At 37.0% G+C, this 17,610-nt stretch overlaps 1 long non-coding RNA gene across 3 annotated transcripts in view; it reads right to left on the bottom strand.

Moving 5' to 3' along the window:
- Window positions 1–3,979: 3,979 nt before the first annotated feature.
- The window catches only part of LOC139153392 (uncharacterized), a 62,762-nt gene continuing 49,131 nt past the window's right edge, over window positions 3,980–17,610 (bottom strand). For 2 of the 3 annotated variants that reach the window (XR_011556810.1, XR_011556809.1), the window contains one exon: window positions 3,980–4,638. This is a non-coding gene — a long non-coding RNA (uncharacterized lncRNA). Of the gene's footprint in view, window positions 4,639–9,204; window positions 10,227–17,610 lie in introns of those variants that run through there. The other variant, XR_011556808.1, reaches the window with a different exon arrangement.

The raw sequence follows: 17,610 nt of genomic DNA, 5'->3' as shown, positions 1-17,610 counted from the left end.
TATTAGAAAGACTATAAGAGATGATATTCTGAAATGGTCAAGAGACGAAGAACTAAAATACAAAGGAAAAGATGTCATTATATTAAAACAAGTGCCAAGAAGAGTACGAGAAAGTTGGAGGGAATACTATTTTTTAACAAGAATATTAATTAAAGAAAAAATAATTTTCCGTTGGTTGATCCCTGAAGGCTTCTCTTTCTACTGGCAAAGATCTAGAATAAAGATAGAGACTGTTGATGAAGCCAGAGTTTTCTACGAACAATCTGGCTTGTTTAAACATGATTTATCCTATAAAGAAATTAGAGAGGGAGGAGAAGAGAGGGAGGCAGCCTCCAAGGGGGAGGAAGACGCCCAAGACGCAAAGAAAAAACAATCACAACCACAGCAAGAATTGGTGTTAAGCACTAGACTTCCAGAACCTCGAGAAACAAAACAATACTATAAGTAGAAATTCACTCAGATGTTACAATCTTATCAGTAAATGTAAATGGATTGAACCATCCAAGAAAAAGAAAACAGATATTTTCCAAACTTAAAAAACAAAGAGCGCAAATCATTATTTTACAAGAAGTTCATGTTAAAAACTCAAATAAAGAGTTATTATACAACTCAAAATTAGGTAATTTGTTTACTAGTTTAGCTGATTAAAAAAAGAAGAGGGATAGCTGTTTATATAAATGAAAATGATTCAGGTTAAACAACTTTATAGTGATAACGACAGTAGAATTTTAATGTTGCAAGTAAATCTAGAAATGGGAACTCCTGTCATTGTATCAATCTATCCTCCAAATGAAAACCAAAAAACATTTTACAAAGAATTACATGAAAAAAAAGTAGTTATCCATTGAAAATATGATTATAATTGGAGACTTTAATGTGATAGCTAATAGTCAAATGGATTACTCAGGTAAAAAGAAAGATAAGAAAAAGAAAACAATTTTACCAACAACATTCTGGAATTTGACTTCAGAACTAGCATTACAAGACATATGGCGTGAATGCCATCCTACAAACAAGCAATATACTTTCTATTCAAACCCACATAAAATTTGGACTAGAATAGACATGGCATGGATTTCAACTCAGATTTCTGATTATGTTTCAAATATTGAAATTGAAACAAATAACTGGGCAGACCATAATGCACTAACAATTATATGGAAGGGAAACAAAAAACAGAGGCATTGGCGAATGAATAAAAATATTATACGAGATCCTCAATATAAAGATTGGATAGAAAAAGTATTCGAAATTTTCTTTAACCTAAATAATAATATAGATACTTCCCCACAAAATTTATGGGACACAACTAAAGCATATATTCGCGGACTGACAATATCCTATACTGCAAAAAAGAATAAAGAGAAGAAAAACCAACTCCAAAAGTTACAGGCAGAATTAAAAGCTTTGGAAGCACCAGCACAAAATAGTCAGAGTGAGGACGAGAATAAAAAGAAAAGGGAATTAATTAAACATAAAATAAATTTAATAGAACAAGAACAACTGGCATAAAAAATTAAACAGGCTAAACAGGAATATTTTGAACATGCTAACAAACCAGGTCGATGGTTAGCATATAAGTTAAGGAATCAAAAAGAGACCAGAATAATAAAAAAATTAGAAGATAGTAAAGGTATATTCAGACATGGAACTGCTGAGAAAAAGGAGATAGCATTAGAATTTTATAAAAATTTATACCACAAAGAAGATATAAATGAAGATAAGGCCTTTGACTTTTTAAATTCTATTGACTTTTTGCTTATAGATTAAAAAACATTACGACTGGAATAATACATCAAGGGAATGGAGAATCTCTCTTATGAAACCAGGTTGCAATGCCTTTGTCTCTTCAGCCTTGAAAAACGGCGTTTAAGGGGTGACTTGATTGAAGTGTATAAAATCATGCATAGGATAGAAAAGGTGGATAGAGAAAAATTATTTTCTTTTCTTTTCTCTATCACACAATACTAGGACAAGGGGGCACTCCCTAAAGGTCATAGGTAAGAAAGTGAGGACAAATCTAGGGAAATATTTCTTCACCCACAGGGTCGTTGATTTATGGAATTCACTTCCAGAAGAGGTTGTGACAGATGTAAGCCTTGATAGCTTCAAGGCAGGATTAGACAGATTCATGGATGCCAAGTGTATTGGTGGTTATTGAAATGGATGTCCATGTGCTGCCTCTTATGTTCGTTGAGGCAGGCAGGATTCCCTTAAGTACCATTTTTGGGGGTCAGGGGAAAGGGAGGGTCTTGCCTTCTCTTTCTGCTCAAGATCCCCAAGGACAATTGGTGGGCCACTGTGTGACAGAGAATGCTGGACTCGATGGGCTTTGGCCTGATTCAGCATGGCTCTTCTTATGTTCTTAACAAGTTCTTAAACTTCAGAACAGATTATTCATTCTATTAATTATTAAAGTGTTTAAAACTTAATTGGTAGACTAACTGCTATACTTCTATATTATTTGTTTCTGATATATGACTAAAAGCAGAACAAATTGAGGGAAACACATATAAACTACATATTTATGAGATTGCTGGGTTATTTTATTCTGTGTTAGTTGGCTATATGTATAGCACTTACTATTTTTCATGTGAGAAGACTGAAATTTAGTGTGAGACTTAGTGTTAGGCACATCAAGACATTGTTCACCCTATATAACAATTATGCTAATTATTAACAACAATTATTAACCATAGAGCACAGTGCATGCATGCTGGTAGACCATGTGCATTTCTAAATACTGTATTTTTCAGAGTATAAGAGGCATTGGAATATAAGACGCACCTTAGTTTTGGGGGAGGAAAATAGGGAAAAGAATCTGCTTACCAGGTATTCATCTGGCTAGCGTCCTTAGTCTGGTCAGTTTCAGCACATTATTTTATCCTTTGCTTAATGTACCCAAGCTTTTTCATTGTTAATAAATAAATAAATAAATAATAAATACTCTCTGCAAAGACTGTTTTCCAAGCCCTAAGTCTTGGCAGTTTTTTTTCCCATTGCTCTACTTGTTTTTTTCCAGGTGCTAATGATATTCCCAGCTCTTACTGGCTTGCAAGTTCTTTCATTGTTACACTCCCAGAATAAAATTTTTTAAGTCCTTAATAGCACCTGGTTAGGTCTGGAAAGAAATATCTGGAGCAAGTAAAGCAATGAACCCCCCCCCCCCTACAAAGACTGGGTTTGGAATACATTCTTGGTAGAAAGTAACAATCAAAAAGCTTGCAAGCCGGTAAGAGCTGGGAACATTGTTAGCACTAGGTTACGGCTGGAAAGAAACTTACTCAGAGCAAGTTAGTGTAATGAAACAAACCCTGCAAAGACTTAGGGCTTGGAAAACATTCTTCACAGAGAGAAACAATGAAAGAACCTGCAAGGTAGAAGCTGGGAATATCATTAGCAGCTAGTCAGGGCTGGGGGGGGGGGGGGGAAAGAAAAGCTAAATTCAGAGTATGACGCACCCTAATTATCAGCCTCTTTTAGGGAGGAAAAAGGTGCGTCTTATATGCCAAAAATGACAGTATATGTCAGTCCCAAAATTTAATTAATAGCCCTTTTCCTTATGACATTTTTAATCACTGGACTTTGGGTCATTATTTTTATGTAGCTTTGGTGGTCAGAGATATCTCTACCTTTGAAATAATAGAAAATCTAAGGTTTTAGATTTTGGCAGTGGTTTGCTCTCCATGCTTGTTTCAATTTAGTTTCTGAACATTTCTTTATCAGACTAGATAACAACATTAGAATTTTCTTTCTATTTGTGTTTAGCTTATAGATATCTTGTGTGCCAGTGCAGTCAGTTGGTTGTGTGCTTTGTTATTCATTTATAGGTACAGCGAGGGGGGGAGTATTTAGTCGGACACCAACTGTGCAAGTTCTCCAACTTAAACAGATGAGAAACAGATGAGAAAGGCATGTAATTGACATAATATGTAGACTTAAATTATGAGAGACAAAATGAGAACATAAATCCAGGAAATCACATTGTCTGATTTGGAAAGAATTTATTTGCAAATTATGGTGGAAAATAAGAATTTGGTCACCTACAAACAAGCAAGATTTCTGGCTCTCATAGACTTGGTAATGAGTGGAGGCTCCTCTGTGCTCCACTCATTACCTGTAGTAATGGCACCTGTTTGAACTTGTTATCAGTATAAAAGACACCTTTCCAAAACCTGGAACAGACACACTCCAAACTGTACTATGGTGAAGATCAAAGAGCTGTCGAAGGACACCAGAAACAAAATTGTAGCCCTGCACCAGGCTGGGAAGACTGAAGCTGCGATAGACAAGCAGCTTGGTACGAAGAAATCACTGCCAAAATATCTTTACCTTGTTTACATAATCCTTTTTTCTCCATAGTGGGTAGACTCCAAGGATGATAAGACGTTACTCTTTAGCCAATCAGGACTGAGTCTGAAGTATAAAAGCATCCCTCTGCTGTCACTCCCCCTCTTTTGACTCAGTCCTAGCCATAAAGGACAGTGTTCTCCCATTTCTGAAGAAAATCCATCCATTCTTTGGTTCCTGATTAATACACCTGTCATCTGGCTGGGTTGAGGGTAACACTGGGCTGCTGCCGTTCACTCACTGAGCCTCCAGCCAAAGGCCCGCCTGCATCTGAGTGCCCAATTCTGACTGTTGAGGGAAAGGGAACAAGGCCATTAAATTGGCGCTGGGCTGAGATGATTTTCCAGGCCTAACACTGACAGGGAGAGAGGTTCTTTGAGAAACTGATTGAATAAGCCACAGAAGCCTAGTGCTTAGGAGGCCCCTGTGCCTCTCCCTCTAGCTGCAGTGAATGATCTAATACCTGGCAAAAGCACTCATCTCGAACAAAAGCTGCTTTCCATAGTGTAAGAAAAAATTCTAGGAGACCAAGAGAATAAAAGGGAAAAACTTTATTTTTAACAAAATTTTTATACATTTTTCACACCCATATCCTCCCATATTCTACACCCCTAATTTATTCCCATGTTGGGATGGTTCCTTAATGATTCAATACTTTCACTGAACATGCTTCTCCTGTTTTGGGTGTATCTCCCTCAACTACTTGGAACTTCCAGAGTTCATCCATCATTGGTCCTACAGTAACCACATGATTTCCACATCTCCTGTTCATTCATTCTAAAGGCCATTTGCACATGGGCCTGTGATACATCCCCATATTTGTAGAGGAACAGATCTTCTCTTTTTATAGGAACAGGGCTCTTGTTTTTTTTTTACAGAAACAGGGTTATTCAAGGCAATTAGGATACAGGGACATACGATTTTTCTTGTAACTCTTCCTTTTCCCTTTCAGCTAAGAAATCATAGCAGTTAGATCCATATTTTGCCACTCCTACCTCCCCCTTGTACAACCTTGTTTCTAACCTTTCCAGCAGTTTATATGGGTATACATTTGATACAGGTACAGGTTACACATACGGTACATGTTCAGCCAAGTTAAATCTGGCATCCAGGATGCTAAGACATTCCTTAACTCTGAATACAGTGTTATCTGCCACATATTGTAAATGTGAAATGATGTGTAAGGCTTGCATTTTAGTTTTGTTGAATTGCGCTTAATTTGCACGTTCAATACAGTTCAATTCTTTCTCATTATCATCATAATCATTAATTAGATTTGTATGCCACCCTTCTCCGAAAACTCGGGGCGGCTCACAGAATAAATATAGAAACAAAGCGTAGAGAGCAAATCTAATACATTAAAAAACTACAGCTAAAAACCCTATATGTAACCTGATTCTATAGTATGGATCTTATTCCTTCCATTTCATCGGCCAGGGCTGCTATATAGATGAGATGTCATTAATACCTGTTTGCTAAAGCATGAGCAAGATGTTCTATTTGCTTGTAGTTATATTGTTATATTGAACCAAGAAAATATACACAACAGCTCAGTTTCCACCTCACTACATCCTGCATCATATGCATTAATGAGAGATCTTTTACCTCTATAGATATTCTCTTGGTTATTATCAAACAACACTAGGGATATAGGCCATTGAACAGGCCGTTGCTCTAATATATGTTCATAATGTGATATAGGCACTATTCCTCTACCTCCAGGTTATTGTCTCTATCATCTCACTTTTTCCATCACAAAGTCCACAGACAGATGACTATCCTAATGTAGTGTTTATCATTTTATAATATAATTGATTCTTCATTAATATTCTTGAAATGTACAACCTCCATAAATGTGGTTAGGTGTCCTATTTTACAAGGCCCACCTATATGCATTTGTAAGCATATAAGTCACAAAATAAAAACATACCCTAGATAGATATAATACCTGTCTTAGGGCTTCAACTTCTTCTTTCAGAACAAGTGAATTTATTTTCTGTAGAACAGATGTGTATATAACTTTTTCTAACTTCTTGTCAAATTGTCGGTAATCATAGGCTGTTAATATGTGTTTTGCTTCAATGACCAGTTTCTTTTGGCTTAGCCCATCTAGTGGACTTAACTTAAATAAAATGATTACCTTTGCAAGGTTATAATTATTAGAGTTTATAACAACCTCAAATAAAAATCTTCCTGGGACAGGAACCCCAACAAAAAATGTAGACGTTATATCTGAAACTGTTGTTTCCCTTTCACACAAAAGAAAGAGCTATTTAGTTCTAAGAAAATATTTCCTTCTTCCTTCATTGTGTCTCTCACTTGCCTTGTGAATCTATGTGGTGCTTTTACATCCAATTGTACATCTCACTTTTCATGAAAAAGTCACCTTTGTTAAGCCATATTGCCACATAGAACATACGTTTCGAACGTGCTTTTATTTCCTGATATGGCAATAACAACCCTCCTTATATGAGGGTGTGTAATTCCCATATCTTTCAAAACTTTGCCTATGGATAGATTCCATCCTGGTAGCCACATCTCAGTGTTTCACCTCCACATCAGATGTCCGGTTACACTTAGAATATTTTTCTATTTGCATCCCATCACTGAAAGTGAATCTAATGCATATTCCAGATTCCAAATCTGGTACAATTAATGCAAGTGATGTTTGTGTATACTGTTGTTCAAATTCAGTATAGAAACAGAGCTGCTGCCATGTCATCGGGTAACTAGACAACACAGCCTCCAATCCCATGCCTACCTATGAATATAGTATGACATTCCACAAAACAATCACCAACTTTATTATTGCAACCTTGCTGCTAAGTGGACTAGCCCACCCTCCAGGTATGAAGGTATGTAATGTGTAATGTGTATATGATATGGTGTCTTATACACTAAAACCCTGGATCCGGGACTTACATCCCAGAATTCCACAACACAGATTTAAACCATTCTGTGATATCCTTTCTCAATGCAATTAATATGGCAATGTATGTGAGAATTACTCCTATCCAAATACACAACTCCACCCACCCACCCACCCATCCACAAATCCATTTATTAAAAAAATAAAAATCTTTCACTCCTTCTTCTCTTCACCCTCGATCTGGGAGACACTGATGAAATGATGAGGTCCACTCATCCGTCTGGCACAGGCACCGGACCCAACCTCTTTCTCTGGTTTGCACAGCCAACTCAGTAGTTAACAGTACTTGAAATGGTCCCACACAGGTTGCAATTTATGTTCTTTCAAGGCTTTAATCAGGACCCAATCACTACACTTAAGATCATGCACCTTAAAATTAAGCGGAGGAGTTTGTGATAATAGTCCTTTGGACCTTAAATGAGAAAAACACTGGGGAAATCCTTGTATATACAGTATTTACGTAGAAACACAGCCTTCATGAATAGGCCCCATCTATCAAAAGTCTCTATTTATCAAACATTCACTAAGAGTGCATCGAAGGGCTCTTCTTCATCATAAACAAAACTTATTATAGCTCCCGAAATTATAATTTTATGTTTACTGGTAGGTTTCCCAAAACTCCTACCCCTGCCAAAGGATTCCTTTCTGTCCTTTGCCATCATCTTATTTTCCTTAACACCAATATAACTATAACTATATACTTCCTTATGAAGGAGCTAAGTGCTACATTTCACAACTGCTATTTTTCTTCAGAACCATTCTCTCTGTTCTGTTGTCAACTTACAAACAGCCCTTGGAAAGGGGGCATACTTTCCCCGTTTCATAAAGTACAGAGGGGGGAAAAACATCCAACAACATCCGCCATCCCTTTAAGTTTACTTAACCTAATAAAAGCCAGATCACATTCCTAGAATATGCTATATTCTAGTTTTACATTTAAACATCAACACTTTGTTCAAACATTCCATAATAAAACCCCTATTTCATTATGAATTAAACATTCACCAAAAGGGGAGACATAAGAAGTCATTAGGCCTTGTAGCAAGCAGGGGCCATGTTTTTAACTGATCCCTTTTAAACACCTTCACTTAACAGTATCATCACTCACACATCATTCAGCTCCCGTGCACAAGAGCTCAGCACAAAGACAGAGACATTTTTCCACATTCTCACTGTGCCCACATATGTCCACTCATATTTTTACACATCACCAACCCGTTTAAAGAATCAGACTGCTTGATCAATTCACCAAGGATGCTTGCTTCTGCTGGCAGCTGCAAATCTTTCCAGGAAGCCTTTTATTACTCATAACCCCTCAAAAAGAAGCTCATTCCTGGAAAAGGGAGTAAAAACCCAGTTACCGGAAGAACCCAGTAAGAGCTCCCTGCCAGGTTTCTACCCCTTCCCCATCCAGACAGAAAGTTCTCAGTCCTCACGTTGGGTGCCAATTTTGTAAGAAAAAAAATCTAGGAGACCAAGAGAATAAAAGAGAAAAAACTGGGTTTTTACTCCCTTTTCCAAGAATGGATCAGTATGCATGCTGAGACCGGAAAGATCACAGAAAACGGTCTGGGTATCTGTAGGGTAATTTGATGATACAGAATATAGCATTTTTATACATTTTTTATTCCCATATTCTCCCATATTCCACACCCCTAATTTACTACCATATTGGATATTGGAGTGGTTCCTTAATGATTCAATACTTTCACTGAACATGCTTCTCCTGTTTTGGGCGTATCTCTCTCAACTACTTGGAACTTCCAGAGTTCATCCATCATTGATATACATATCTTTATTGGTCCTACAGTTACCCCTGATTTCCATATCTCCTGCTCATTCTTTCTAATTTGCACATGGGCCAGTGATACATTCCCATATTTGTAGAGGAACAGATTTTATTTATTTATTTATTTATTTATTTATTTATTTATTTATTTATTTATTTATTTAGTTAGTTAGTTAGTTAGTTAGTTAGTTAGTTAGTTAGTTACTTCAATACACAATAATACACAATGAAGGTAATAGAGGACACCTTGAAGGAAATAGAATTAGAGAAAGAATAGAAGAGAGAGTATAGGATAAAATAATCAATGAGAGAATAGAAGAAAGATATAGGGATAGAAGAGAATATATATGGGATATAGGAGAGACAATAGGACAGGTGTCAGAAGGCACTCTATTGTACTTATGCACACCCCTTACTGACCTCTTAGGAATTTGGAAAGGTCAAATGTGGACAGTCTAAGGGTAAAATGCTGGGGGTTAGGGGATGATACTACAGAGTCCGGTAATGAGTTCCATGCTTCAACAACTCTATTACTAAAGTCATATTTTTTACAGTCAAGTTTGGAGCGGTTAATATTGAGCTTGAATCTGTTATGTGCTCTTGTGTTGTTGTGGTTGAAGATGAAGTAGTCGTTGACAGGCAGGACATTGCAGCATATAATCTTGTGGGCAATACTTAGATCATATTTAAGGCATCTTAGTTCTAAGCTTTATAGGCCCAGGATTGTAAGTCTAGTTTTATACGGTATTCTGTTACAGGAGGAGGAATGCAGGGCTCTTCTGGTGAAGTCTCTCTGGACATTTTCCAGGGTGCCAATGTCTGAGATGTGGTATGGGTTCCAAACAGATGAACTGTATTCTAGGATGGGTCTGGCAAAAGTTTTGTATGCTCTGGTAAGTAGTGTGAGATTTCCAGAGCAGAAGCTACGTAGGATTAGATTAACAACTCTTGAAGCCTTCTTGGTGATGTTGTTGCAGTGGGCTTTGGCACTTAGGTCTTTTGTAATTAGTACTCCAAGGTTCTTAACCAAATGGGGGTTATCTGTGATAATTTGATTATTCAGTTTGTATTTGGAGTTCTGATTCTTTTTGCCGATGTGTAGGACAGATCTTTTGAAAAACAGACCAAGCCATAATCTTTTGAATAGCGCCAGGAGTCCTGTTAACAACAAAAGGGCCTGTAAGCGCTCCATTCAAAAGGGAAAGTAAACAAAGGACAAAGTAAAAATAGAGGGGTAAAAGTGAAGAGCGAATCCCAGAAGACCCAAAAATCTTCTAAATACCCTAATCACCAGAGTCAGTGTCATCAGAAATGGTGATAGGAGAAGTGTAAGTGCTGCTATCATTGGGTCTCTGCATCAGCTTTTGGAACCATATAAAAGCAAAAAGCCAAGGACTCTTGAATCACAAGCTCTACTCTAAAAGATTTTCCCCTCACATACATTTTTTTAAACTGTCATCATTATAGAGAAATACAAATTCCTCCCAACCTCACCCACAGATCTATTAACATCTCAAATGGGTACCCAGGCTTTCAAAGCACCAGCCAGTCCTCTGCAGTAAAAATTCCTTTGCTTAATTTTATTGCTTTCCCCACCACTCACCATACCATAAAACAATAAAGCTACAAATCACTGTCCCTGAGCCACAGACCAGTTATGCCGAGTAAAAAAAAGGCACAAAATCTTCATTCAAAAGATTCACAAAATCTTCATTCAGAAGATTCAAGCAACAACTCATGCTTTATATACAAAGACACTATAAATGATTCTGACAAATACATCAAATGTCAAACCTGCAATAATTCTGCTCACCACTCTTGCCTAAACATACCTCTGTGTTAACTGAACCCCAAAATTAGAGATCCTCAACAACCTGTCTGAAGATAGCAATACATTGGAAATTACTTCCAAAATACATCAAACAGTCATGGAAAGCATATAACCATGCCTACTATCCATGAAAAAAAGCGCTGTTAAACACAAAACCTCAAAACCTTATCCCCTCTACCTCTACCACTTCACCTCCACATGACTACAGAGGGGTAGTCCAAGCCCACCTCAACCACCATCCATAACTCAAAGACAATCCAACTCTTCCCCAGACATCCCCACTTTTGTCAAAGACACAATGGAGCGTGAACATAAACGGAACGCCATCCTATTCGGCCTTGAAGAAAATGATGAATCTGATATAACAAAAATAAGGAACATTATCCGCCAACAGCACTCTCATTCAATATCCCCAGATGATATATTAGAAGTCTCCAGAAACGGACCAGAGCATAAGTTCAGTGATGGCTTGGTGGCAGCACGATTCTGCAGTTGTCTGTAAAAATGAATCTACAAAACAACTTTTCATCAAGACCATTAATTTCTTTTTAAAAAAAATATTACTTTATTAAGTTTACAGAAAACAAAATTAACAGGGTTGGTTAGGGATAGGTTAACATTCATTTAAATATAAGTCAGTATATTTATTACTTATATCATAACAATATCGTACTAATAGAAAATCTTAAGGTAAAGGGGAGGGTAAAAGGAAGGGAAAAAAAGAAGGAAAAGGAGTAAACAGAGAGAAAAAAGAGGATAGAAGAGATATGTAAAACTAGAGTAGCAAAAAGAATGGCAAGGAAAGATAGAGAGAGAATGAAGAAAAACCAGCGAAATGCTGGTGTGTCATTTTCATACGACGTTGAGTCCGAATTTATTATTGGTACATTATTCCCTTTCTTAGAGCAGTTAAAAATTTCTGTTAGATTAATTTAGGGTTAGAAGTGTGAATTTTTCCAATGTTACGTATGGATTACGGTATATCTTATACATTGCATTGATTAGAGTATTTTTTAAGAATTTATCATTCAGTAATGAATTATTTTGTTGGATTATTTTCTTTTTGGATTATTTGGGAGAATTTCTTTTCCTTAGCCAGTCATACCATTTGTCCCAGACTTGTTAAAAAACCATACTGTCTCGATTTTGTAATTCCATGGTCAGTTTAGACATTTCTGCGTAGTCCATAACTTTGATTAGAAGGTTTAAGATAGTAGGTGTCCAATGTTGGGTATATAAAATTCTTGCTGCAGCCAAGATCTGGATTATAATATAATAATCGTCTTTGCTAATCTTTTGTCTAATTATTTCTAAGAGAAAAAGTTCCGGTTTTAGAGGTATGTTTACGGAAATAATTTGATCTATATATTTTTTAATTTTTATCCAATACGTTTTTGCAATTTCACATGTCCACCACATGTGATAGTATGTCCCAATCTTTTCATTGCACTTCCAGCATTTAGGAGACATATTTGGATAAATTTTAGCGAGTCTTGCTGGAGGGGGATGCCATCTATAGAACATTTTATATTGGTTTTCTTTCTGAGTGGTGGCAATTGTATATTTATAATTTTTTGTCCATATTTTTTCCCATTCGTTAAGATAAATGTTATAACCAAAATTTTGACCCCAGGCAATCATTGATGTTTTGACTGTTTCTTCTATTGTGTGTTGTTGTAACAAAGTATTATATATATTAGATATTGTTTTCTTTTTTGGGCCTTTTCCTTCTGTCCTCCAGACTATACAGATTGAGTTCATTAAGTCTTTCCTGATACGTTTTATGCTTAAGACCTTCCACCATTCTGGTAGCCTGTCTTTGGACCTGTTCAATTTTGTCAATATCTTTTTGTAGGTGAGGTCTCCAGAACTGAACACAGTATTCCAAATGTGGTCTCACCATCACTCTATATAGCGGGATCACAATCTCCCTCTTCCTGCTTGTTATACCTCTAGCTATTCAGCCAAGCATCCTACTTGCTTTTCCTACCACCCGACCACACTGCTCACCCATTTTGGGACTGTCAGAAATCACTATCCCTAAATCCTTCTCTTCTCAAGTTTTTGCTAATACAGAACTGCCAATACAATACTCAGATTGAGTATTCCTTTTCCCCAAGTGCATTATTTTACATTTGGAAACATTAAACTGCAGTTTCCATTGCTTTGACCATTTATCTAGTAAAGCTAAACCATTTACCATATTACAGACGCCTCCAGGAATATCAACCCTATTGCACACTTTAGAGTCATTGGCAAATAGGCAAACCTTCCCTACCAAACCTTCCCCTATGTCACTTACAAACATATTAAAAAGAATAGGACCCAGAACAGACCCTTGTGGCCATAGTTCCCTCTAAGCTGAGCAGTGAGCAATCGCTCACTTAAAAATCATCATCAACTCAGAGTTTTCCAAACCTGCCCAGAAGCCGAGAGGGAAAGAGTGAGAGGGAAGGAGAGAGAGAGGAAGAGAGAGAAACAGATAGAAAAAAGAGAGGAAGGAAAAGAGAAAGAAAAAGAATGGGAGTAAGGAAGAGAGAAAGAAAATCAAAATCTAGTTTGAAACTAGCTCAACTATTTAAGTGGCATTTTGATATTGATAGAGTTGCCCTATTATGAGCTCACTGTTACAGACACACAGTACAGTATTTTATTTTGAAATTCTCTGAGGCAAAACAGGGTGGGTTTTTTATTTGTTTGTTTGTTTATTTATTTATTTAATATTTCTGTGCCGCCCAGTCCCGAAGGGACTGCCGCTCAGACACTATACTTTTCCGCCCACCCCCCCCAAAAAATTAGAGGGAACGCTGCTTGTGGCACACCGCTTGTAACCTGTCTCTGCTCAGAATACTCACCATTAGCAATAACTCTCTGATGTCTACGCTTCAGCCAGCTGCAAATCCATTGAACTATCTAAGGATTAAGTCCAATCTTCACTAATTTATCTATCTAATTTATCATGGTTGCAATCTAGTTAGACTTCATTGAAGTTAATTCTTAGGATAGGATAGGGTAGGGTAGGATAAAAGTATCACAAAAATTGGTGTATTTGTCTAAGTCTGAATTGTTCTGCCTAAGAGGAGGGATTGAACATTCTGTAACTCCCTTTGTTATTAAATTACAAACCATAATCAGTCCATGAGAAAATGCTCCACTTTTAGGGAGAGCTATAATTTTCATTGAGCAACAAATTTATCAGAATTTCCATCAAGCTTGGTAATATATGGTTTCTATATCTTAGACTGAGGAAGCTGAGGTATCCACTGGCTATGAGACTCTGCCATATTCAGCTGGCTCATTGTCTGAGTGAATTAGTCTACTTTCTTTCCACTTGTTTATATTGTTGGAACAAAGCATTAATAAGTAATTTCTCAGTAAATGGAGTTCTGATATCATCTGTGGCTACCACTGTTTAATTTTAGAGTTGGACCACAGGCTCTTACCATATTGGTCCATCTGTTTTAAAAGTCAGAGACATATCTTCTATGACTCTTTAATGTTTCAATGTGGCCTGCATCAATTTCAGCACATGTACCTAAATTGTACATTCAGACATCATCATTCAGTGTGGACATGCTCCATATGAATAATCCACTTTATAAAAATATCTCTAGCTCTACATCATACTGTATTTCTATGGATGACTATACACTCTTTATGTGTATAAAAAGTTATGTCTAGATGTTTTAATAGCATTTCTCTCAGATGTTACAGTTATTGGGGGGGGGGTGTTTTCTGCTTTTGATAATTATATGGGAAATTTGAGATGTTTCAATTATGCAATCAATTCTTATCCAAACATTCTGAATGGGAAATATCCATACCAGGATATACACTGTATAGGAAGGATAAAATAGAGAGAGGGGGAGGTGGAGTAGCCATTTATGTTAAAGAAAGTCTAAAAACAACACTAATTCAAAATACATGTCAAGATCTAGAGACTCTCTGGATTTGCATGCAAAATAAAGAAGGTTCTGTCATTAGAATTGGGGTGATCTATAGGCCTCCAGGGCAATCCGAGGAATATGACAACAAGATGGTGGATGAAATTACCCAAATGGCAGTAAAGGGAGATATTGTGGTTATGGGTGATTTCAACATGCCTGATATTGACAGGAATATCCCCAGTGCCCTTACATGCAAAAGTAAGAATATAGTAGAGACCTTTACAGGAGCAGCTCTGGCACAGCTGGCTAAGACACCAACTAGAGGGGAGAATATTCTAGATTTAGTTTTTACGAATGGGAATTGGTTTTCAGAGGTCAAGGTGGGAGAAAATTTAGGTTGCAGTGACCATCTATGTTTGTGGTTTGATGTAAAAACTGATTGTGAGCAATCCTATAATGCAACCAAAGTATTGGATTTCAGAATAACAAATTTTAATGCAATGGGGGAATATTTAAATAATGAATTAAAGGGGAGGGATAAAATGGCAGGAGCGAGCACCCAGTGGACTGTATTAAAAAAGGCCACCTTAAAAGCCACAGGACTGTATGTAAGGCAAATAACTAAAGGTAAAAGGAAGAAGAAACCGCTATGGTTTAGCAATGATGTAAGGGCTATAGTCAATTTAAAAAAGGCTGCCTATAGGAGGTATAAAGAGTCTGGAAGTCTAGCTGATAGAGAGGTGTATAAAATGAGACAGAAGGAGGCGAAACAGATAATATATGCTACTAAAGTCTCAAAAGAGGAAGAAATTGCAAAATCTGTAAAGAAGGGGGATAAAACCTTCTTCAGATATATTAATGATAGGAAGAAGAAAAACTGCAGCATCACGAAGCTTAGTAACGGGAATAATACATGCATTGATGGGAATAAGGAGATCGCTGACCATTTCAATAGCTACTTCTGTTCAGTTTTCTCAAAAGACACCTTACAAAATAATACTATAGAGGGATATAGCATTGCTTCCAGCTGTACGGATTCAGCTCCAGTGATCTTAGAAGCTGATGTCTTAGAAGAACTTGAACGATTAAAGATAAATAAGGCAATGGGTCTAGATGGCATCCACCCCAGAGTTTTTAAAGAACTCAGATCTGTCATTGCTACCCCCCTGACTGATTTGTTTAACCAATCCCTGTTAACAGGAGATGTTCCTGAGGATTGAAGAATGGCGAGTGTTGTGCCTATCCACAAGAAGGGCAGTAGAGAAGAAGCTGGTAACTACAGGCCAGTTAGCTTGACATCAGTTATAGTTAAAATGATGGAGACTCTACTCAAAAAGAGGATAAATCAGCACCTAAAAAACAATAACTTATTGGACCCAAATCAGCATGGCTTTACTGAAGGCAAATCATGTCAGACTAATCTCATTGATTTCTTTGACTATGTCACAAAGGTGTTGGATCAAGGTGGTGCCGTGGATATTGCCTATCTGGACTTCAGCAAAGCCTTTGATATGGTTCCACATAAAGAGCTGATAGATAAATTAAGTGAAGATTGGACTTAACCCCTGGATAGTTCAGTGGATTTCAAGCTGGCTGAAGCATAGACATCAGAGAGTTATTGTTAATGGCGAGTATTCTGAGCAGAGACAGGTTACAAGCAGTGTGCCACAAGGGTCTGTTCTGGGTCCTATTCTTTTTAATATGTTTGTGAGTGACATAGGGGAAGGTTTGGTCGGGAAGGTTTGCCTATTTGCCGATGACTCTAAAGTGTGCAATAGGGTTGATATTCCTGGAGGCGTCTGTAATATGGTAAATGATTTAGCTTTACTTGATAAATGGTCAAAGCAATGGAAACTGCAGTTTAATGTTTCCAAATGTAAAATAATGCACTTGGGGAAAAGGAATCCCCAATCTGAGTATTGCATTGGCAGTTCTATGTTAGCAAAAACTTGAGAAGAGAAGGATTTAGGGGTAGTGATTTCTGACAGTCTCAAAATGGGTGAGCAGTGTGGTCGGGCGGTAGGAAAAGCAAGTAGGATGCTTGGCTGCATAGCTAGAGGTATAACAAGCAGGAAGAGGGAGATTGTGATCCCGCTATATAGAGCGCTGGTGAGATCACATTTGGAATACTGTGTTCAGTTCTGGAGACCTTACCTACAAAAAAATATTGACAAAATTGAACGGGTCCAAAGACGGGCTACAAGAATGGTGGAAGGTCTTAAGCATAAAACGTATCAGGAAAGACTTAATGAACTCAATCTGTATAGTCTGGAGGACAGAAGGAAAAGGGGGGACATGATCGAATCATTTAAATATGTTAAAGGGTTAAATAAGGTTCAGGAGGGAAGTGTTTTTAATAGGAAAGTGAACACAAGAACAAGGGGACACAATCTGAAGTTAGTTGGGGAAAGATCAAAAGCAATATGAGAAAATATTATTTTACTGAAAGAGTAGTAGATCCTTGGAACAAACTTCCAGCAAACGTGGTTGGTAAATCCACAGTAACTGAATTTAAACATGCCTGGGATAAACATATATCCATTGTAAGATAAAATACAGGAAATAGTATAAGGGCAGACTAGATGGACCATGAAGTCTTTTTCTACCGTCAGTCTTCTATGTTTCTATGTTTCTCTAAGACTAGATGGTAATCTCTTCCCCATAACATGTCAGATAAGTCAACAATTAAGCTCTAATAAATACTGTATATCCAGAGATATATTTAAAATGTTGGAAAAGCAGTTTAGCAAGACTTTCAGAACCAGAAGATTTTTCATCAAATATCAAATGCAAATATTTCACAGGATAGATAATCTAAAATATA

This window comes from Erythrolamprus reginae, chromosome Z (genome assembly GCF_031021105.1).
Source record: "Erythrolamprus reginae isolate rEryReg1 chromosome Z, rEryReg1.hap1, whole genome shotgun sequence".
In the NCBI taxonomy this organism is placed as follows: domain Eukaryota; kingdom Metazoa; phylum Chordata; class Lepidosauria; order Squamata; family Dipsadidae; genus Erythrolamprus; species Erythrolamprus reginae.
The sequence above is the reverse complement of the archived record's forward strand: the minus strand, read 5'-3'. Positions and strand labels throughout refer to the sequence as shown.